This window comes from Peromyscus maniculatus, chromosome 5 (assembly GCF_049852395.1).
Source record: "Peromyscus maniculatus bairdii isolate BWxNUB_F1_BW_parent chromosome 5, HU_Pman_BW_mat_3.1, whole genome shotgun sequence".
NCBI lineage: Eukaryota > Metazoa > Chordata > Mammalia > Rodentia > Cricetidae > Peromyscus > Peromyscus maniculatus.
In genome coordinates, this window is record NC_134856.1 from 131,433,728 (window position 1) to 131,457,953 (window position 24,226).

Genomic DNA, 24,226 nt, shown 5'->3' on the forward strand with positions numbered 1-24,226 from the left:
GCCAATCAACAACTTCACTGCAGTTTAAGGACAAGACCCAGGCCCAGCCCGGTGCCTTATATGTGGGCCACTCTCATTCCTCACAATGGCTCCTTGTAAGGTCACAGGAACCATGGACCAATCACAACTAGCCACAACCCATATCACCTTCAAGTTCTTTCCTCATGTCTCCTCTCAAATCCACGACATAAAACAACTTGGGAGGCAGAGGTGATTTGGGCTTTCAGAGGATCAGGCTCAGCATGGTGGTGGGCTCAGCCGCTGGCATTGGAACAGAGTGTGAGGCAACTGGTTCCACTGCACTGGCCATCTCCCAGGTCTCCTAAGTTCTATTACTTCCAGCCAGGACACACAGCCAAGGGTTCCCTAACTTCTCAAAAACCGTGCTGCCTAAAGGACCACGGGTTCAAACACACGATAGTGCAGCACATTTCACATGCAACCCATGACAAAGTCTTTTTCCTCTTAACAATAATGAGCAATAGTAACAATGATAATGACAGACTCAGGAAGCTTTGCGCTTCTCTGAGTTATGGACGCTGGCATTTTTTAGTTTGGAAGTGGATGTAGTGAGCTTCAGTGGACCATAAAATTCTGTATCAACACTTGGCCTTTACAGATCTCATCTCTGCACTGAGGGTGGTCAGTTCCTCTTGCTTTAAACTGATGGGTGTAGAAGCTGGTAACCCCTCACTGACACTGAGGCTCTGTTTCCAATATACCCAGGGCATGTGAGGAACATTCTGTGGGCATCACAACCACATCCTAAGACCCTTATCAGATTTCTCATCAGAAACCCTAGATCTCAAAAGACAGTAGTTTGATGTGTTATGAATTACCCTGAAAATCTTGTGAGCTCAGATTACTATAGACAGGTAGTCTTCTTCATTCATGGGGATGGTGCCATGTCACCTTGCTCTCTAACAAAATGCCTTGTTTTGGGTCATTTATAAACCTCAGAAATTGATTTCTTGTACATCATGGAGATGGTGGAGTCAAGAATGAGCAACCAAGAGATGTAGGGTGGAAGGGGCTGCTTTTTTCTTTCTACCTGGTATTATTATTGTCATGTGACCTTGCATAGGACTGAACTCAGTTCTTCAAGCTGTCTTAGTGCAGTGTCTCTTTCATGAATGCATGAATGCCATACCCAGGCACACCAGGGATTCTGGGTAAGCTCAGCCACAACGAGGAGAAAGGCAGGGGCCGGGTGCTGGTGAGGAGAGAGAGTGACAGCTTGGCTGATCTCAAGGAACTCTGACAAGAAAAATCAACCTGAACGATCACTGAGCGACTAAAACCAGGCTGTGACTAAGAGCCGAGAAGCAGGGACTCCAAAGCTGCTCTCATGTGAGCAGTGACAGAGGCAGGGGAGGTTTTGTATTTCAGTGTTTAAAGGTTCTTGTATTTGGGAAACTTGGTTAAAAGGGCCATGATGCCTATAAAACATTTTTTAAGCCAATTATTGGTCTAAATCTGAGTATAGGGAAGAAAAATATTTTTAAAAAATCCATTGTAAAATGAGAGAAAATGAACATTTTAATTTGTAGATTAAAACTATTGTAATTTAATTTGTAAAATTATTTACTAGGTTCATATGCATATAGTATATAATCATAAAATGGCAAGCGATTAAACAGATGAAAGTAGACTATTTTAACCAGAAGTACCGGGAGGTGCCTTTATGAATCATAAAGTGTTGTTCTAGACAAATGCATTCTGCAGTGACCTAAGGATCAAATGATACAGTAAACTTAAGGTTTGATGCCCCAGTCACAAGGTCTCTAGTAGTTAAGTGAAGTCAAGAGAAATGCGGATAGCTATTTGACAGAAAATCATTGAAACAACTGAAACTCATAGAAAAATTGCCAACAGCAAGCAGGTAAGCTTGATTTAATGGGCACATACAAATGTATATGATAGCCAGAGAAAACACATTACCACCTAACATGTGGACTGTCCACAAGAAGTTACTCCATGTTGGGCTTCAGAGTAAATCTTAGTGGCCTCAAAGAATTGTCATGTAAAACGCATTTAAAATTTTTATTACATTTATTTATTGTGTCTGCACATGAGCAGGACCCACATATGCAGGCCAGAGGACAAGTTGTGGGAGTCGGTTCTCTACTTCTACCATGCGCTCTAAGGATCAAACTCCTGAGGTCCTCAGATGTGGCAGCAAGTGCCATTAACAAAGGAATAGTGTGTGTCAGAGAAGCCCTCCCACATAGCAGCCCCAAGGCTGTGAGCCAGGACACTAAGGGGACAGACTTGGATATTTGTATCCAACCAGCTATTTTAAAACTGAAACTTCACCTGTATCCCAGCACATGGGAGGCTGAGGTAGAAGGATTGCTGAGAATTGTAGGTCAATGTGAGCTGCATAGTGAGTTCTAAGCCTGCTTGAACTACAGAGTGAGACACTGAGACAAAAAATGAAAAACACAATGATCAGAAATACACAAAACAGTCATGTCTTAACTGGCTGGCAAAGTGTGACTAGAGTCTCTCAAACTGAACCTATTCACTAATTTATGTCACTGTGACTTTATAGGTGTGGTCTCTTCCCCAGAAGTATCTGGAAGGGGCTTTATGTTTTAGATTTTATTGTCAACTTGATACAACCAAGAGTCAGAATCACCTGGGAAGAAGGAATCTCAGACTGGCCTATGGCCATGTCTCTTGGGAATCATCTTGACTGATGGTTGGTTGGTGTGGGAGGGTCAGGGCTAGTGTGAGGGGTACACATACAGCCCTTTAGAAATACTACTGGGAAGGACAGACCACAGTCACACATACACATTCATTTTCCCACATTTGCTCAAATACACACATGCATTTGCCAAATTTGCATACATAAACACATGCTTGTGTCCACATTCACACACACACACAAGTTCTCCATGAAGTTTTTTTATCCATTTCAGTGATTCACAGTTATGTGAGGATCATAATAGTTACATGAAACAAAAACACAACAGTGAGGAAAAATACATGAGCTAGTTTCCTATTTTAATGTAAAGATACTTGATAATTTCTGAGGTATACAAATAAAAAAACATATTTTTTAAAGACACAAAACCACCAGAGAAATATATATAGAGAATATTATGATGGCTAATTTCTTGTGTCTGGGCTTGCGTGGGCTGTGGGTGGATTGGGAATACCACCTGGTTCTGGTGGGCCTGGGACTGGTGCTTAGTACAGAAGGCCATCTAGCCGATGTGGGGCCGCCTTCCAACCCCGAGGACGAACACTGCCCATCTGTGTCTGCAAATGGGCCATCTCGTCTTTCGGTGCAAACTTAATTTTCAGAGGATTCACTTGCTGCCACGGAGCTTGTTGACGCAGCCACTCAGGAGAAGTGGGTCCCTCTCCATAATGACTGAGCTTGTCTAGCTTTTAAAGCAGGTACTGAAGAACCTTGACCTTTGTACATTTTAAACTCAATTCTAGCATCCTTTTGCCCTTCCCATTCAGGGTCAAAGTCATGATGACTCCTTTCCAGAGGCTCTGAAGGTAATTCCACATTCTGGATGAGGATGTGCAGGACGGGGCACACTCTTAGCAGCATAAAGCCAAGTGCTGCTCCTTGACAGACACATCTAATGAGAAGAGAAAGGAGCCTTCCATTAGAATGATCCTGAACAAAAATCATGGCTATAGAAGGTTGAAAAAAATATCTCACACATAAGAAATTTTATTTCTGAGAGATGAAATGTGAACTGATTATTTTCTTTTTCCTCTTCCTTATGCCCCCCTCCCACCTTGTCTGTCTGTGTAGAGTTGTGTGAGCTTATGTGTCCAAGGGCACATACACACTCTTGGTCTTGTGTGAGTGGGACAGAGGTCAGCATCAAGCCTCTTCCTCTATCACTCTTTACCTTATTTTCTGAGGCAGTCTCTGCTTGAAGCTAGAGCTTGTCAATTAGTCTGCACCATGTGCACAGGGAGTCCCAGGCTCTGTCTGTCCCCATCTCCACAGAGGTGGGATTAGAGACACACACTGCCCCATCAGGCTGTTTTGGTTCCTGGGGATCTAACTTGGGTCCTCAAGCCTGCTTGACAAGAATGTTGTCTAGGGAGCTGTCTCCCTGGCCACAAGAAGGGCAGTATTTGAGGGCTACATCCTCATCCCATCTTCCCCAAGTCCAATTTGGTCCACAGCAGATGGTTTGTAGACACCGAGTATCCAATCCCCTGTTGCAGCTCTGTGAGACAAGAATCAGGACAGGCTGGTGGCGGACTTCAGGCTCTGTGGAGTTCAGAGGACTCCTGAGAGCCTGAGCACTCATGTCAGGGTACTATCAATGCCCATCATGGCGGCCAGCCCAGTCCCCAGGGACACTGGAGGCAAAGTCCTGTCTTGACTGTGTGGAACTGAAGACTGAAAGGAGCAGGGAGGTGAGCACACCCTGGGCCTGTGCTCAGCAAAGGCCCTGAGGCCATGGGACTTGGGTGTCCTGGAGATACTGAAGGGAAGTGGTCTGGCTGTTTGGGATGTGTTCCTAATGGCTCCCATGAGCTAGTCTGCCAGGGACTGAATCACCTCATGTTGCCTCAGGCATTGCAGCCTTCCTAGTGAGGTAGGGTGGGAGGTTTTATTGCTCAATTTCTCTGCTTCCATGGTACTCAGACTGGTTCCTTCCATCCCATGTCCAGCCTTGAGGAGAGGGCCAGGCTCTGAGAAGATTTCAGGGCTTAAACAGTCTTTCCCCATCCAAGCAGTTCAGAAACAGAACCCTCCCTCCCGGAAACTAAGTCTCACATAGGCATAAGGAATCTGGGAGAGTCCTGGGCTGGAAGTCACTAGGAGTGAGTGTCCTAGCAGTTTGAGCCAGTTGCCAAAAGGCCTGTGGCCAGGCGTGGCTGACTGGCTGCCACGTGATCAGAGTGTCAGTGTCACCTGTGGACTGGCCACTGGTGGCTTTTATCTTCTGTGGAGAATCGTGGGGTGTGCTTGGGTGTTTTTTTTTTTTTTCTGAGACACAGTCTCACTATCTAGCACAGACTGACATCTTAGGCAACAATGACATTAAACTCACTTCAAATTTGATTTCCAAGAATCAAATTTGACTTCTCTATAAGGGCAGCACCACAAGAAAGGATCTTCAGGGAAGAAAATCAAACTCTAGAGGCTTCTCACATCATCCTATGCTGGTCATGAAGGGACAAGTCTGAGCTTCTTCAGGGAGGTTTTCTGGAGCATCTGCAGAGGAGGAGAGACATGGATTACGTTCCTGGTTTGGGAAAATGCAGAGTCCAAGGGGAGCATTTGCAACATTAAGCACTCACTGTGATGCTTCCCCGCTAGGATACTCTCCCAAGACAGGAAATTACATGGTGGGAGAGGTACGGGCTGTTAATACTCTAACCGGCCCCTTGGCGCCACCCTGCATCCTGACATAAAAGCCTCATTTTAAGGAAAAACCCCTCTCCTCCCTCTCTCTCTTGCTTTTCCTCCCATGAGATGGGCACCCCTTGACTCCCCCCTGTCTCTCTCTTCTCTCCCTCTTTCCTCTCTCTTCTTTGTCTCTCTATTATAATAAACCATCTCTGCATGGATGCAGTGTCTGGGTCATGAATTACTGTCCACCGCCTCAGCCCCGCCACCATGCCTGCCTGGCTTGGGTCACCCACCAGCCTGCCACTGCATCTGGCCAGCATGCTAGCATGTTTCCCTGCACATGCAATATATATATACATATATATATATATGTATATACATATGTATATATATATATCATAACATGAGCCCTATGAGGACCTGGTGTTGCAATTTTGTCACTGTCTACAATGTGTCCCTGACTTGTGAGCCCTGAGGCTCTGGGGGAAATTACAGAGCTCCAGGAAACCAAATGTCAAGTCCCTCAGTAAGAGGACAGGACCATGATGACCATCTGTCCTATCCCTGCCAACAGGGCCAGAGTACAGGCTGCCAGGTGGAGGCAGGTCTGGCTACAGGTAGCAAAGTTTGGCCAAGTAAATAAAGGAAGAGTATTCCAGACAAATGGATAGCTAACACAAAGTCCCATGTTCTCTAGAATGCAATATAATTGGGGTAATTAGGTGAAGGCATAGTGAGGAACTGGTGTTGGAAAAGAAACCTTTTTGTCACCACCCACAGCAGGTCACTGTCCTGTAGGACCCTGAAGGACTGGCTGTCTTACCAGAACCCCAGGAAACCACATGTGTGACGTTTCTCAGTAAGAGGAATGTAATGACCCAATGCACCATCACTGCCAGTAGGGTTTGGAAATCCAAGCTGCTATATCGAGGTGGCCCTGTCTACAACTATAAGATGTAGTCAAGCAGGTATGAAAGAGGAAGAACATTGTGGACAAATGGATAGCTTGGTACAAAGTCCCATGTTCCCCAGGACCGAGTCTGCAGCCTCTGCAGAGAATAGTGAGTTCATTTTCACTGGTGTCAGAGACTAAAGAGAGGCGGGTACAAAGCCTGCCTCTTTCCTTGTGACCTCCCCTGGGGAGGGACACCAAGCAGGGCCTCTGACTCAAGGGTTGAGCTTGCCTTGATGGCCCTGATCATTTTCCTTGTAGCAAGATGGTCAGAAATGGCTCCCTACGAACATGTCACCTTGGAATCTCTGTCTCCCACTCTCTATCTCCCCTCCACTTGTCCAGCTGAGACAGAGTGAAGAGAGCTTCAATGGTGGACACACCAGTAGAGCCAGCAGAGCCGAGACCAGAAAGGAAGGCCATGGTGGATCTCTGGAGCTGACATGTGAACTCCCAACCAGCCTGGGGCCACAAAGGATGTTATAGCTAGGGCTGTATGCCTGGCCCAGAGATTACACAGTGACTGACCAAACTTGTTTATTTCCCAAGGACAAGTCCCTCAATGTCTCTAGTAAAGAGCATCAGGAGAAGTCTGTGGGTTGCAGCAGAACTGTGGGTCTCAACACCCTGATACCCAGAGGCAGCTAGGAAACACACTGGCCCCACCACCAGGTGTGAAAAACACAAACAAGCATTTGGTGAAGGTTCTGGTTTCAAGGGCCCTTCCTCACCCAATTTCTGGTCTCTAGTAGAAAGCCAAGGCCAAGGGTGGGCAATGCTTGAGGTTGCTTTGGTTCGCTGTGCCAAGGTAGGTAGGCCTTTTCAGGCCTGGGGCTGAGCACTGTCTCCAAAGGCCAGCAGCCATGGGACTACTTTGTACCCAGTGTCAACCTTAGAGGTCAGGTTTACAAAGAGATCTTGATTGCCATGGAGCCCCAGATGGCAGCTAGTAGTGCTGTGTGGCCCCCTGCTGGCAGGCATCTGCAGTGTTCTCTTGGACACCTTCCTGGTAGGGAGGGAATTACCAGCTGACAGGACATACAGGGAGCTCACCTGAGGGCATCTTGCACTTGGAGGTAATTTTGAGTCCACTGAGTATCTGCTTGTGGTAAAAGATGAGTTTCTAAAGTCTGGTCTTGACATAACACTAGCCCGGGTGAGTAAAAGGGAACAGTGGTTTATGCAGGCCTCCCCGACCCAGAGGGAAAGGTGCCACTAACTGGCTTTGAGGTTTGGTGAGGGGAAAACCATCTATCTGGTCTGTCATCAGGCTTTCCACTCTGGCCCTCTGGTCCCAGGCTTTTTTGGCATATCAGGATCTGCCATGGGAGGTCTGGAGGACAAAGAGATGTTGACAGATCAGTCCAAACGCCTGAGTACACAGGAGGAGGATGGGTCTCCACTGGTGGATGAGGCTTCCTTTCTCTCCCACCATACCCTGACTCAGCAACCTAAGACAGGAGCAGATTTCCAAGCCAGCATCATACTTGTGTGCCTTGGCACATGCTGGGACTCTCCAATCAGGGCCTCTTCCCGGGGGGGGGGGGGGGCACAGCTTGCACCCTCCAACTCCACTCTTCAGGCTGAAGTTTGCTCCTGTCTTCCTACATTCTGCCCCAACCCAACACTCAGTCCTTTCTCCTCACCTCCGTGATAGGAGTTTCCTCAGGACAGACTCTACTCCCTCCCCAATTCCCTTCAACTCACCCCTTTCCCCTCTTCTCCTCTATTTCTTTATGCCCGTCTTTCCCTTCCCTCCTCTGACTGGACTCACACTTAGATTATCCATTTCTGTCCCAAAGGAGTTAGTGAGAGAGAAGATTGAAGGGATGAAGGGACCAAGCAGATGAGAAGCTCGAGACCTGTATGTCAGTCAGTTTTGCTTCCAGAAGTAGGTGTTCTGCAGGAGCTGGGGAGGTGGACCTTCATCAGGCAGATGTCACGCGAGACCTCCTATCTGTGTTGCAAGCAGTGCTGGGCTGAGCAAGCAAGCAGGGAGCTGGAAGCAAAGACCCAAGGGCTGGAGGATGGCTGCAGGAGCCTGTGCCCTGTGTGTGGGCCAGCACACTGGAGTTCTGGGCTGCTTCCTCCTGTGGGGTCCATCCACACCGGGAGTGCAGTTCACCCAGGCCTCTCCCCTTCACCGCTTCAAAGATGACACATGAAAAGGCCTCTGTCAGTGACATGGCACAGGCAGGACTTAGCACAGAGCTACCCTGCTGTGCCACTGACTCCTCCCCTTCGGAAGCTTTGTCCTCTTTCCTAAACTCTCCCTCCTCCCTCTCTTACTCTAGCCCCACGCTCTGCTCTCTCCATCTGGTTCAATGTTCCCAGGTTCTACATTAAGAGGGAGACTGTGAGCTTGTTCCTTCTAAAGAGAGACATCTTTCTTGACATTTTCAAGGGGCATTTAAAAAGCATTAAAATACAACATAGAAATGCATTTTGGTGCCCTAAACTACTACGCTCCACTCTCCTTTCTTTGGAGCTCCTTTCTGAAAGTGTCCGTGACTCACCTTTGGGTGGGCAGGCAGCAGCAAAGTGTTCTCGTACTCGAGTAATTCGACTCCTCGTCCCCTTCCAGCCCTAGTTACTTGGATCCAGAGCCTGTAGATTCAACCTGGCCTGGTCACTGGGCATGGCTGGCCCTGTTGATGATTCTACAGGGCACAAGCCCTTGTTTTTTGTTTTTTGGTTTTTTTTCATTTAACTCTGTGGTTGTTGCATCCGGGGCTGACTCTGGTAGGAAGTGCTCATCAGGTAGAGTATCACTCAAAGCCTTGGTAACTGCAATACCCCTCAGAAAATTGCTATTGATGTCAACAGTCGTCACATTGCCTTCCATGTCTGTGGTACCCAGGCAGGGCATCTTCTCAAGGCAGCCCTGGGTGTTAGGCATGTTAGGTGTTCCATGAGATGACCTACTATCATGTACCAATATAATCTTTCGATAATAATTTGGTTGGTTTGGGACAGATGACAGGGAAGATAATACATTGTGTTGGTGATGAGCTGGTGTATACCTGAAGGACTTGTTTCTAAGTATGGAAAGTGCTCTATGACACAGAGAAGGATGCCCAAGCTCCACATCAGCTGCACGGCTGTTACACAGTTTTCCTGCCAAGATATCTGGGGCCAGGTAGAGCAGGAAGCTACAGACCTTCCCCAACATCTGCCCTTTGTGGATTTAGCTGCCATGCTGAAGTGGCAAATTTCTGCATTTCCTACTGCATCCACCAGAATGTTTTCCTAATTTGATATTCCCGTGGATGTGTCTTTGGTGGAGGAAGTGAACCACTGACATGACCTGTTGGAAACTTTGTAGTGCCTGCCCTTGTATACAGCCCAGCTCCCTTAGGCACCTCTCTGGGTCTTCTGCCACCACACATTCCATTGTCATATAAGTGGTTAATGGTATATTGATCATATAAAAATTTTTATAATGTTCTAAGGATTTATGAATTCTGCTTCAGAGGTGATGCCAACAAGTCATTGTTGCTTTTTTCAAGGGCCTCGACAGTTACTTGTGTATGTGTGAGAATGCGGCACACCAGCTTTGCCTTCCAAAATGTGCCACAGCCCAGGGACAGTAGATTTTGTAATCATTTTGAAGGATGCCCTCTTCATGGGGCTGGCCATGAGGATTGCCTCCATCTCAACCACTTTATTATGAGAAACAGTAGTACCACATGATGCTAGGAAGAAATAGAAAGCAGGTTAGAAGTTTATAGTTATGAATTCTACAGCATAAAATCTGAGATACTCCAAACAACCTAATGATGCACCTCAAGGTCATAGGAAAATAAGAACAATGCAAACCCCACAGCAATAGATGAAAAAGCATAGTGAAGAGCAGAGATGGAATCAATGAAATGGACATTCAAAGGACAACACAGAGACAGAAAAACAAAAAGGTGCTTATTTGCAAGGACAAACAAAACTGGCAAACCCTTACCCAAATTAACCAAGAAAGATAAGACACAAATTAGAGGCAAAAGGTGATGTTTCACTGGACACAAACACATTCCAGAGGATCATTAATATTTTGAGGTTTTATACTGTTAAGTTAGAAAACATGAAAGAAATTGCTAGACTTATGTGGATATTGAAATAATATGAAATCAAAAACAGGTCAATAATAAGCAGCAACACTGAACTAGTAATAAAAATAGCTTCCAACAAAGAAGAGCCCAGGAGTCCTGGATTCATTGAGTCTACCAGACCTTAGAGAAGAATGATCACCAATGATCCTGAAAATATCTCATAAAAGAGACAGTAAAGAACACCCTCAAACCCATCACAAAGCTAGTATTACCCTGCTCCCAAAATCAAATAAGCACATAAACCCGAATAGGCCAATTTCCTTGGACAAAGATGTGAATATCATTAATGAGAGCACTTGATACCTCACATCCAATTCAACAACATACTAAAACCTCCCTTCACCATCCAAATGGCTTCTCCCAGGATTACAATGATAAGTACATGTACACAAACTGACTGGCAACATAGCTTATAAACAGACTTGGGGAGGAGTCCCCTGCTCAGCCACAATGAGGGATGAGCTGTTGCCATTTTCAAGAAAGTAGATGTCTCTAGAAATAGTTTGACATGACACAGTCCCATCAATGTGTAATGTTTCTGTTTTGTTCTATGGGTCATAAGCAGGGAGTGGGTTCTAGTTCAGTAAAAGGGGGGGTGTCAGTGGCACAGATGTGAGTGGGAACGTGAAGCAGAGCAGGAGGCGTGATCATAGTGTAGTGTTGTCAGGTATGGAAATGTTAAAATGAAATTCCTTATGGCTAATATATACTAAAAGGTGTTTTAAAATAAGAAAAATGAAATAAAAAATAACAAAATTTGAGTTTCAAAAATGAAAATGGGTAATAATGAAGAAAAATAGGCACAAATTAATCTTAAAACAGGAACCAATAATATAAACAGAAAAGTGAACCATGAAAATTAAAACCAGAAAACAAAACCAACAATCTAGGAGACAAACTCTCTGTCAAGGGCCAGCAGTTTGGAGTCGCCCAAGCCCATCATAACCAACATTACAATCCTGCTCTGCAGCCAACCAGCAGTGTCTCTGCAATAAGGGGACAGGCCCTGCCCAGGTGGCACCTTATGTGGACTCGTGCTCAGCATTCCTCAGAATTGGCTCCTTGTGAGGTCATAAGAAATGGACCAATCATTCCTTGGCACAACCCACCGTGGTTTTTCTCACTTCTGTCCCACAACCACTGTAACTTTTCCTCATGAGTGACTTTTCCTCATGGCTGTGACCAAATCTCTGACAAGTAGCACCCTCAGGGAGGAAGGCTTTGTGTGGACTCCTGTAGGCTCTGAAGAGGCACAGGGGTCATGGGAGTGGGAGCATCTTGTTGCTTAGGCAGCTGGGTTGTTAGGTGTCTGGTGACACTGTATGGACAGGTCTCCATCTCCCGGTGGTACAGTTCCTCCAGATAAGCCCGCCTCACATGGGCTCCACAACTTCCCAGAATAGGATAAGCTATAGGAAAGCAAGCGCTCCAACACACGGGACAGTGTTAGGCAGCCATGCTGTGGTGGTTTGAATAAGAACTATCACCCACAGTCGCGCGCTTGTGAACACTCGGACAGCAGTTGGTGGTGATGCTTGGGGAACCTTAGTTGGTATAGCTCTGTTAGAAGAAGCACATCACTGGGGGGAGACCTTTAGATTGCAAATGCTCATCTGCTTCCAGTTCTTTCTGCTTCTTGCCTGAGGTTGGGAATGTGACACTCTCAGCTTCCTGCTCCTGTTGCCATGACTACAGCTAGCTGCCATGCTTCCGCTCCACCTTCATGGCCTCTTATCCCTCAGGGAAAATAGGCTAAATTAACTTGGTTCCTTAAGTTGTCTTTGCATGGTCTTTTATGGCAGCAACAGGAAAGTAACTACCACACATGCCTTCAGCAGAGAGGGCTACTGCCCAGTCCCCACCCCAAGCATGTTGTCCAGTGTCCAAAGCAGATTGATTTTTGCCTCGCATTATCCAGGTTCCCTCCCATATCCAGAGAAACAAGGACCCCTGTCATGTAGCCTAAAAGGAGGATCTGTCCTGCGATCTCTGTCTCTCGCTAACCTGCTTTCTCTCCCTTGCTCCCATCTTAAAAAACCAAACATACGCACATGGCAGAGGAGTAATCAAAGGAAAAGTCTAGAAATTAAAACTGCACAAAGGAATATGAAAGTCCTGGTGGATCACGAAAGCCTTGCAGTGTGACCAGAGCACAATTCACTGATGAATTCTACGTTATTAATAATAATTAACAGGAATGATCCCACACTCCATAAAACAGAAGGGAAGAAACTTCCAAACTCATTCTATAAGACAAGTACTGTGAATTGTGCTCTGGGGACAAGTGACAACTTAAAAGAAAGAGGTGTAAGCCAAAGTCTTTGATGAGCATAAAGGAGAAAATCCTTAATGAGAGACCTCAATACTTCACATCAAATTCAACAACACATTAAAAAGACCTTCATTCACAGATGGCTCACACAGGAACACAAGGATAATTCTACAATACAAATTTGCAAAGAGCATACCATATAAACAGAATCAAGGGAAGAGTCCCATACTCAACCATCAAAAGGAATGAAATGTTATTTCAAGGAAAATCATGGAAGTAGAGATGGTTTACCTGGAGTAAGTCAGTTACACCAACAGAAACCACATTTTATCTGCTGTGTCAGGAGTGGAGGGGGTGAACTTCTGCAAAAGGAGAAGTATCAGTCACATGGGAAAGGCGGGCACGTGAAAGAGCAGGTGGATATAGTCAAAGTGCAGTGTAAGCCGGTAAGAAAGTCAGGATGAACCCCTACTGTGTGCACTTAAGACAAACCAATGAACCTTCTGAAATGAAAAAGAAACAAAACCAAAAAATGACAGATGAGTTTTTAAAAAGAAAAATGGGTAACAATGAAGAAAAATGCAGGCACAAATTATACAATATTATAAATAAAGTCAATAAAAGGCCACACACTATTGAGAGCCGCTGGTAGCGAAAGTCCATGGGAGTATACAGCAGTGACAGCTAGAGTTCAGAAGTCCACCTATCAGAACTAAGGGTTCCGTTAGAGGAAATCATCATGCAAGGCATTATGGGATTACTGCCTATTGAATGAACTGGTTGTCTCTTGTAAACTTCTTGTGCAATAACAGCTATGATTCTCCCCATTTGCCGTGCATCTCCATGTTAGTGTACATGTAATCTCACGATTGTATCTCAATCTTGGGCACAACTTTCCCTATACATTTGGGGTAGTTGGACAAGTGTTCCCAGCTGTGTTTATTTTTCATTAACATATATCTGGCTAGGGCCATTCTCCAGACAAAAGTATTTCAGCAAAGATACCTTTTTCCAAGGACAAAACTGCACATAGATAAACATTAACTCATCTCACTCACAGATAGAGAAAAGAACCACCAACAATTTAATCCTCACCCCCTTACCTTCATCCTCGGTTATTTACACAGGACCCTAACTTAAGAGATTTACTGCTCACATTCCTGGGATGAAGTTTTAGCCATTTGCTAGATACTGAGTTAAGGGAGTTACTTCCCACTGACCCAAGGAGATTGCCTGCAAGGCCAGGCAGGCGATAGGTGCCAAGCTTCCTTCTTGTGCAAATTAAGTTTTTATTCCTCCTCAGCCAGGTGCTATTCCTAGATTTTCTCCTCAGCAATTACTCCCAGTGAAGGTGCTTTTACTAACCAAATACTACATGCTCTGACATAGGTTGCTTAGCCACCTAGCATATGTCCCCCTCCCTATCAGAAAGCAGCTGCAGCTGGGATGAGCGGGAAAAGTGGTGCCAAAGACAGTTTACTTTCTTGTGACTTACTGACCCCTAACATTCTATCTAGCCATTTCTAGATTATAGTTTGAGCACATAAATTCCCTAATTGGTCTTAGGCTTTAGTTGACCCTACCAGAGAACTCCCCTTTAGTCACTCCCCTTTTGAGTTGTAATTGGAAGCTGACAATTAATTGCTTTATGTGTGGATCCTTATCACCTCTCTCTGCATCCCTGAAGACTTCAAAGCCTCGCATTGCTTTACCAAAGAATTACTGTGTAGATATATATACTGCTTCTCTGAGAGCAACAGAGAAGAGAATTGATGGAGAAGAACAAAGATGAGGATAGAGATGGAAAGAACTAGGTAGAATGATGAGAGAACAGCAGAAGGGACTGAGAGCAGGAGGGACCGAGAGCAGGAGGGATTGAGAGGAGCTAAGTAAGAGAGCAGAAAAGAAACTGTGTAGATAGAATCGCCATAGAAGAATAAAGCAAATGGACTAAAGAACTCAGTGTGCATAGATTCATTGAATATCCCTCAGATTAGGATCCTCAGCTGGTTGGTAGACTCTTCCGCGGACCCCGGGAGCAAACAATATAGACTGGACCTAATATTGCTTGCGTTAAAACACCAAACTCCCAAAACCCAAACTGAAACACTGGGAAACAAACTCACAACGTTGAGGTCCATCAGGTTGGAAAAGTCAAAGTCTAACAGAGACTGTGAGTCCAACTGCTCACCAGCCACCCGGAACAAACTCACAACGTCGAGGTCCATCAGGTTGGAAAAGTCAAAGTCTAACAGAGACTGTGAGTCCAACTGCTCACCAGCCACCCAGCCATCCAACTAACAGCTTCTCTACAGTTGAAGACAAAATTTGACTTTGTCAGCATCTTGTATGTATGCTATTTAGCATACCTCACAATGACTCCTTGTGTCTACAACCCTGGGACTGACTAATCAGAGCGCGAATGTATGGGATGCTTCCATGGTATTTCACTTCAGCCCCAAGTTTCTGTAATAACTTACTTTTACAAACCTTATCATACCTACATTTAGGGTCAAGTCTTGTATCTTGAGGCTGAAGAGTGATGGGTTGAAAGGAGGTAGCTTTTCACTGACACTGTGGTGCTCTTAACAAAATGCTCTGTTTCCTAGACACCCCAGGGCATGGGATGAACATCTATGGGCCTCGGAGGACTACAGCTTCATCACAACTTCACAATAAGGCCCTCACCAGAACCCCAGGATCCCAAAGACAGTGTGTTGATGCATCCTTCAGGTAGACATGAGGATGATGCCACCTGTCTTTGCTCTCCAATACAGTATCTTGTTTTGAGTAATTTATACCACAGATAATCGTTTCTTATGCTCTTGGAGGTGACATTTCTACACCATGGATGAATCCAAGGCACTTCTGCTCACCCATGTTAAATCTTGGGACTTCACTGGGGCCTCAGTCCTCAGCACATGAGTCCTCTACGCTATGCATGCCATCACATCACCACACTAAAAATACCCCTATGGTCTCTGGGCTAAGATTCAAGGCTATTGTATGCTGTCTGTTGCTTGGTTGGGCAAAATCTCAGTCTCTTCACAAGCAGGGGCAACCTTCAGGCTTCCATGCTAGGGTTGACCTCCTCATGGATTCCGTGGGTGGCTTTTCCAGCTTAGTATCTGGAACCCAAGGGACTATAGCACCAAGCAGTTCCTTGGGCTACATGGGACTGGGGTGACAGACCCGAGGCAAGGACAGTCTCCTGCCTGAGTCAGAGATCAGAGCTGCTGTGAGCTTCTGGATTGGCATGCACAGCTGTTAAGTGTCCACAGGACAAAGAGCAACAGACTTATCGAATACCATGTGAGAAGAGGCACGCACGTCCTGCTGCATGAGGCTGTGGGGAGCCTGAGGAGGTGGCAGGGAACAGCATGCTCCCAATGGGTCCCTTTACAGTTCCAACATCAACTTGAGCTGTTTCCACTAGGGTTCAGCTCTGTAGTGCAGGGATAAGAAACCTCCGTGGCTACTTGCCCGGTTCAGGGCCTCCACAGCCTCACTGCATACCAGCTCCACTGGTCACATCCCCTGGTACCTCCTAGGGGCAACATCTAAACAGCCTTGGCCCTGGCTTTGAGTAGGAAGATCCTTAAGCTGTTTAATAAGAAGATGGTTGGGTGTGGCCTCAGTCTCTGCAAATTTGGGGGAAGAAGTCCCTAGCACAGGTCAGTAGAGGAGCATGTTGCAGGACACATGCCTCTTTGGTCCAGAGCAAAGGTCGGCACAGGGTTGAGGGTAGAATGCAGCCAATTCAGAGACTCAGCTCTGGATGGAATCTGATGGACAGATTCACAGCTCCACATTAAGGGTCCTGAGCAACCCTGATGCATTTGAATTTGTGCCAACAGGGTAAACAGGAGTTTCTACATCTGTAGTTTATATCTGAGTAGTGAAGAAAGACATAAAAAATGAATGTAAACTGAGGTGGTCACATGGAGGATAAGAAGGACTTTGCCATTCAGATGCCGGCCTCTTCCCACCACTGTAAAGAGAATTTACTGATCAGCACAAGCTGGTAAGCTGTCAGTCACATAACATGCTTAAGGGGTGATGGGTGGAAATAATACTTTTTGTGTTTATTTTTCTCAACATATAGTTAAAGAATTTTACTTATGGATTTTTAAAATTCATTCTATGGATAAATTTCTCCATCATGAGGATGTGGGAGTCCTGGTGAACTCAGCCTTCCTACAGCCCTCATTGCTTACCACTGAGAGACATCCCAGACAGGTGTTCACATCATTCCCCATGTTTTACGCTGAGACACCATGTCTTTTTTTCCCTCAAAGATCCATAGAAACTTTGTGTGAGCTGTGAAACTTTGTGAAACACCGTGAGCTGCTTACACTCAGTATGGATCAAGTAGGGTTAAGATTGAGTCAGAGGCTAGGCAAGGCAGGTATTAGGACCTGGGTCACCCAGATCCTGAGGACAATAGAATCAGGCAGGCAGGCAGACAGAGTCAAGGCAGGGATGGGCCTGTCTCAAGGAGAGGTACAAGGCTACTATCTCTGTAGGGGGGCTGTGGTCAGGCAATGTTGGCCCAGGTCAGGGGCACCCTCCCCCTGTGGTCCTTGTACCTAAGACAGGTGCCAGTCAGTGGAGACCTGAGGCAGACGAAGCTGCTGCTGCTGTTGTTGCAACCCCTGTGCCCTCAGCCTTGTCCCTCAGCCCGGTGTCTTCGGAACATGTAAGGCTGGGAGCACTGGGGAGCCTAGGGCTGCAGCAGTGTTGGGGGCTTGTGTTCAGTGGGCCCTGGGGTACTGCAGGGTACCCCATCCCCGTCTCAAGGAGAGTAAGCACATGTGAAGCAAGGGCTGGAAAGCCCTAGTCCAGCACAGGAAGTGATGTGTCTTTCCCTCAGAACCACGTGGTCCCAGAGAAGTCATCCTAAGAGTCTCATTTTCCCTCTGCAGCAGATCTACAGCTGTGGCCAGCTGTGGGATCAGGGGCATCTAGGGCTGGCTCAGTACTGGCAGCAGGGAGCACAGGACTGTGGAGGGTGGGGACAAAGTCCTCAGTCCCTCCCTGAGGCTCAGAGGGCAGGCCCAAAGAAGGCACAGCCTCTCAAGGTCTGGGTACAGCGATCCCCTCCCAGAAGTCTAAGAAGCAAACAGCATTCACTGGCCCCACCTTGTTCCCTCTAAGAAATGGAAGGCAATATTCCTCTGGTCCTTCAGTTATTCTCCCAGGGATGCTGGAGTAGGGCAGGGGGTGGGGGCACAGCTACATAGAAGCCCTGACCTTGAGCAACTGACTTTGGTCCTGATTCTCCAGTTCTTTCACCTGCAATGTAGGCCCAGAGGTGTGTTGGTGCAGGACTCCCAGCCACCTGCCCTGGCAGGCCCACTTAAGATGGGGTGCTGTGGCTGCACTTCTACCCCACCCCATCCCCTAAGACCCGTGAGCTCTCATTCCCACAGAGCTTTCAGATGTGGCTCTCCATCCTGTCCCTGCTGGTGGCCAGGGAAAGCAGGGGTCAGGGCATCCCAAAGTCACTTAGGCCATGTGACTTGTCCTTGATCTTATACTCTATGGAGGAGGAACCTCCTTGGGACATCATTCCCTGCATCAGGGACCTTATCTCTAACACGTGACATTGGAATGTCTCCATAGTTTGCAGAAAGCCCTAGATGGCAGGGGAGGAAATCTGTGGCCTGGACACAATAAATGGTGAACGGCCTTGGCAGGCCAGACTGTACTGGGGTTTGCCTCTCTGAGGAGCTGTCTTTCTCAGCTCCTACCACCTGGCTTCTACAGCCCTCTGCCTCCAGAAGTGAGTCTGCCTTCCCTGGGACCCCAGGAAGGGGCAGGCAGCAGAGGAAGATACAGGGTGAGGGGAGAGGGGTCTGGGGTGACACGCCTTTCCCCCAGGCCTTGCTCGGAGGCAGTCTGCTGCCATGAAAACACACGGATCTTTCCTTGACTCAGTCCCTCCCAGATGGTCCCTTACACCTCCCACAACTTCATCTGCCCACATCTTTATCATTTTTTCATTCTCAGCTCCCAGAGGGAGGCCCATGACCCCAACCACATCTGTCTAATGACACAGATATTGTCCATGAGGACTGACTGTGTTTCCTTGTCTCCCTAGAGACCTCAGTTTATCTTACTGTCCCCTGCCCTCCCATGAGTCACTTTCTGGACAAATACTATATATGCCCCTCAGCCAGGTGATTTCTGATCACTTCAGTAAAACTGCATCTTGAGTTAAGGTGAGGTCACCCCAGTTCAGAGGTGTTACTGGCTGCACTAGTGGGAACTGTGGGGCCCTATATGGGAGATGGAGCCTGACGTTGATCAGATGTGGAGGGGTCCAGAGAGGAACGGGAGTGTCTGTGACAGCTCAGGGAGTTGCAGCCTAGAGAGTCACTGCCTTTGAAAGCCCTTAAGCCTGTTGGCATCTAATCCCTGCTGCGCTCACCTGGCACCCTCTACGGCCCCAGGCTTCCATTCTCTCAGGAGGTACAAGCTCCTGTCAGCATGATGCAGGAGGGGAATGAGTGTGAGGAGGGCAGCCCCAAGGAACAGGGTCCAGAGAGATGCCGCCATCTGGAGGGGGGCAGAGGAGTTTCAAGGACTTCCAGAAGGGCTGGATTGGCATGTGGAGCGGGTGAAGGGCCTCCAGGTGGGAGCCGTGGGAACAAAGCCACGAGCATTGGATGCTTCTCCACTCCTGCTCAGAAACAAGGAAACTTCCCTCTGAGCACTCACGTGTGGACTTAACAAATCCTTCATGATCACTTACCACCAAGTGGAGTGGCAGCTTGGCAAGGCACAAGAAGGTGCCTGTTAGCTCTGCAGCTCTGTGAATAAGTCCCTGAGAAAATCAACTTGCAAGGAGGGTTGGTTTGAGCTCACAGTTTCAGTAGTTTCAGTCCATGGTCACGAGTGCAGTTGCTTTGAGCCTAGGACAGGGTAGAGCACAGGGTGGGGGACGTTTACCTTCTAGGCATGAGGCATGGCAAGTCAAGCTAAGTTCCGTATGTCAGCAGCCCAACACCTTCCTTCATCCCCTTGTGGGATCAGCTCAGGAGCTTCTTGCTACTCAGCCCAACAAAGCACCCTTGAGTCTTGATATGAGGATGTATGGGACCCCAACCCAGGCGGCTGGCAATTCTGACCTCACCGAGAACTCACATTAACTCCTCTCTCTCTCTACCACATTAAATGCCTGGGACCTGGTATGACCAGCCAGATGGGGCCTGGACTTCCCGTATCCTGCCTACTGCAGTGTCTTTACCAGGCTTGCACACTTAACACGCGGGATCAGGTCAAGATCTACTTCCAGACCCTGAATCTGTCTCCTCAAACACAACTCCCACCCAGGCTCTGAGAGACGCTGGCTCATCCCAGTCTGGTGGTTCCAGACCACTCTGGCCAATTTGTGAGTCAGCTCAGCTACATGACCAGGTAGACTAGATGACTGCAACCACAGACACTGTCTCCTCCTGGCTCTGAACAGGGTCTCCAGTGGTCTCCTCAGCCCCATGTGCTCTCCTCCAACACTAGGATTTATGCAATAGGAACAATGTGCCAGCCTCTGCCAACCCCTGACTGGGGAGCTGGTGCCTTGAAAGTGAACCACTGCTGTTCAACAAACCCTCCTCAATTATATTCCTAATGTTGATGAAAATGAAAAGAGCATGCAGAGAGGAGAGAAGCCTCTTACACACTCTGAGGACATGTCTGGTCTCTGCCTTTGCTCCATGTGATGCTGTTGTGCACACAAGCCAACGAACAGCTCTCAGAGGGAAGCAGCCACGCCTCTCAGCTTCCTTTCTACTTTCTCTTGACATCTCCTGGGCCCTTGTCTCCCAGGTCATTCCAGCTCTCCCAATCTCAGCTTCCGCATCTCTGGATCTGGTCAGGGATGTGACTGATGGAGCACACCAAGGATCTTGGACCAGTGACGTCAGGATGGGCCTGGAGGAAGGATTACTTGAAGGCTTTTTCTGGGCCACCTTAACTGAACTGGAGTCCTGCAGATGCCAAGGGATTTCAGATGTCTCCAGAACTGTGGTTCTGTCCTTATATCAGCAACCTCTTTGGTACTGGACCAGCCCAGTCAAAGACCTTGCTTTACATTCCTGCCCTTAGCAGTCTTCCGGTGCTGGGAGCTGAACATGAACATGACCTCCATCACACCTCAGACTGAGCTTCTCTTATTCCTAAGTTCATGGAGTTTGAGCGTGTAAAGGAGACAGAGAATCCAAGGTTGGAGATGATATGAGCCTTGCAGCGCCAAGCTCCTACAACCCCACTGAAATAGGAATCTTCAAGGTTCCCATCTCCTGGTGTTGATGAAGAGCCAGGTAAGGCTTTACACCTACCTGCAGGTGTCCATGCAAAGGCCAAATCAGTCACAAGTGTCTACTGTCCCACATGCGGGCCTCTTCCTCTAGAATGGGGCATGTGCTGTGCAAGCTAACGAGCTTCCTACAGCCTGGGGTCCCTGATGCCCTCCGTCTTCTGCTGTGTGATGATCTGGCCAAGATCATTACTCCTCTTTCCTGTCACCTCTCCAAAGGCCCAGTACTGGGAATACTCAGGAACTGGGCACTGGGTTTGCAAAGTAACTGGGATATTTGGTGGTTCCAAGTGTTCTCCCACACAACTGTCCTAGACGTTCCTCTTGCAAAGTTCCCTCTCAGAGGTCTTTAGGACAAGCTGTCCCAGTTCATCTTGGGCCAGTGCAGTTCCCCTGAACCCTGCTCTCCCTGGTATGGCTGGGGTAAAGCTGGACCAAATTCCTGCTTCATCATGCTCTCCTGTATCTTAGCATGAACCTCCATGAAAACTTACCATGAGGGTATCCCTACCTGCTTGCCTCCAGATATCAGCAGTCACCAGAGACCAAGACACTCAGAGATCCTTCCTGAAGCCATGCAGAAGTATACAGACATCATGCACTGGCTGGTGAGGCTCCCAGAATCTTCTACTAAGATTCTAAGAAGAAAGGAAAACACTAAGCCAGAGCAAAAAGAGGATGAACTGTGTCCCAATCCAGGACTCCTGAGCTATGATGATGAGCTGTGGTCCCAAGACTTTGTTGAACAAGTGAGCTGCATCTGGAGCCCTGGGGTTAGCCCGGTTCTGGGATAGCATCCCAGGTGTTTGGAACTAAACTTGCTTCCTTAGCTGTTGAACTGCACAAGTGGTGTGTGTGTGTGTGTGTGTGTGTGTGTGTGTGTGTGTGTGTGTGTGTGTGTGTGTGTGTGTATTTGTAATGGTTGTCATCATGATTTGTTAGAAATGTAATATGGACCAGGAAGTACTGGGCTTTGCTTGCTGAGTCCCTTGAAGGGTAGGGTAGGGTACCACTTTAGGAGTTGGTGAGTTACAGTGAGTGAAGGCAATTTTGTTGAAAACATCCCGGGCTGCTGCATTTGGTCTGACATCTGCACTGTTCCATGGGGCAGGGAGAGTTGAAGGGATGGACGCAGAGAAGCCGGATCTAGGGTGCAAATGTGCAGATCCAGGTCTCCCCTAGATTTAGCCCCTGCTCCTGGGAGAATGCAAACTAGAAGCTCCAGGAATCCATCACCCACTGCTCACAAAGCCTGTCTGGGTTAGTGGGCCTTCCTAGAGTGTGCCATTATTAGCTGTCCCTCCAAACCTCTAGACAGAGCTGTTTCCAGTCTTCAGCTCTCTGAACTACTTACCCAGTCTCTAGAATTAGCCTGTAGATTGCATTTTTCTCGGGGAGCTTCTTCTGCTTCCTTCATGGCACAGGTGCCAAGGCTAGCCCAGTTCTCAGGGGTTGGGCCTTTTTGAATGTGTGGTTTGACAGCAAGATCTGGCTTCCAGGGGAAAAGCCACAGTCAGCTGGGAAGTGTTCAGCTGACAGCATCAACTGGACCTCAACTTGCAATCATTCGCATGCTATGCCCTCCGACAGCGACAGGAGGCCCTGCTTCCAGGAAGCCCTGTTGATGTCCATTTCCTTTGCTGGGATCGAGACCAGAACATCCACAGGCCAGGCAAGCATTCTGCCACTGAGCTGCATCTCCAGTCCTCCTTATACATTTTAGTTTAGATAGTGCTATGCTATGTTGTGCAGGCTGGCCCTGAATTCACTGTGGCCCAAGCAGGGTTGAGCTGACAATCCTCCTGTTTTAGCCCGGAACCTCCCATATTCATCACGGATAGGACTACACCTATACTGCCAAGCCCAGCTAGGAAAGCATCACGTTTATGATAATCCTCAGTTGAAGGAAGCTCTTCAAGCCTTATGTGCACTGGGAGGATTGGTGAGAAGTCCTTGTTTGTGGGCTCTTGACCATTATGACCAAAGACCCAAGACACCAGCTAGCCTGGCTAAGTCTGCTCAAGTTAAGCATTAGCCAGATGTGGGTCTCACGGGAGGCTCGGGGCAGAGGGTAACTTCAGTGAGAACTGGCTATCAAGACACCTCCTGGGGTTTTCTTAAGGCCCCTCAGTCTGTATTGAATCTGTGCCGAGACTGTGGGCCATTTGCTGAATCCTCAGCTGAAACATCACTAGAGATGCTTTGTGGGCAAACCTGTGGTCTTTGACCTCATTTAATCAACTGGAGTGGTTAAGACAGCGCTCACAGTGTTTGATGCCCACCCTCATCTCAGTGGTATAGTATAGTCCTCATGCTGCAGTCCACTCCTGGCATGTCCTCCGTCTTAATTCACTCCAACAACACTAATCCTGGTCGTGTGCTTGTAAAAGCCTATGAGGGCTAAAGAGAAAAGCTTCATCACTAAGCAGTGGTGTCATCCTCTTCACACCTGAGGACAGGAATAAAATTCCCAATGAACACAAGCAGAGGAATGAGTCACGATGGATTGCTCTCTCCTTGTAGTCCACTGGAACGACTGTGAATACAGGTTCTTCTTCATAATGTGCTGAAGGAAATCCTCAAAAGCAGAAAGCACACAAGCCACAGTCCGACACTGGGACACAGTGATGCTGATACAATCGATAGAACACACCAGGGCATGCTCCATCTTTGTCCTACTGTTTAGACTAACCACTGATGACGGTTTTCTTTGATCCCTGAGTGATGCCTGTTAATCTGCAAACTTCTCTCTGCCCATCTCTGTGAGCTCCTCTGGAAAATAGGCCTCTGGCATCTGGAGTCATGGATTCAGGACATTCTCTACTGGTTGCTCTACAAGTGAAAGGCAAAGAGACCTGTTACCTATTGTCCCAGAAGTATTCAGAGAACATACTGAGCATTAGTAAGCGTGATACTGCATAGTGCAATGTATAAGCTTCAATATGTAAAGGCATGAATGAAAAGAATATTCTAAGACTATAATTTGCAAACACATGGAAATTAAAGTCCATACTTCTTGATAGTTCATCAGTTAAGAGATAAACTCAAGGAAAATAAAAAATTAGAACAAAAATGAAAATTTAACACAAAATGTGGGAATTCAGATAAATCATTACTGGAAGGAAAATAACTGGTGGTGAATGTCTGTCTTAGAAAAGAAAAACAAGTCTCCACTAACTGAGGATTTTTATATAGTGAATCAGTAAAAATAAATAAACAAAAAATAAAAAGG

General features: G+C 47.2%; 1 protein-coding gene across 2 annotated transcripts in view; it reads right to left on the reverse strand.

Moving 5' to 3' along the window:
* Positions 1-2,892: 2,892 nt before the first annotated feature.
* Positions 2,893-24,226, reverse strand: part of LOC102926766 (uncharacterized) — a 49,090-nt gene continuing 27,756 nt past the window's right edge. The window contains exons 6-13 of one of the 2 annotated variants that reach the window (XM_076573323.1): positions 22,349-23,826; positions 21,506-21,632; positions 19,432-19,591; positions 8,816-9,994; positions 8,074-8,298; positions 7,353-7,632; positions 5,046-5,209; positions 2,893-3,605 (exon numbers count right to left, since the gene is read on the reverse strand). The gene's annotated coding sequence lies outside the window, so the exon portion shown is untranslated. Of the gene's footprint in view, positions 3,606-5,045; positions 5,210-7,352; positions 7,633-8,073; positions 8,446-8,815; positions 9,995-19,431; positions 19,592-21,505; positions 21,633-22,348; positions 23,827-24,226 lie in introns of both variants that reach the window. The other variant, XM_076573324.1, reaches the window with a different exon arrangement.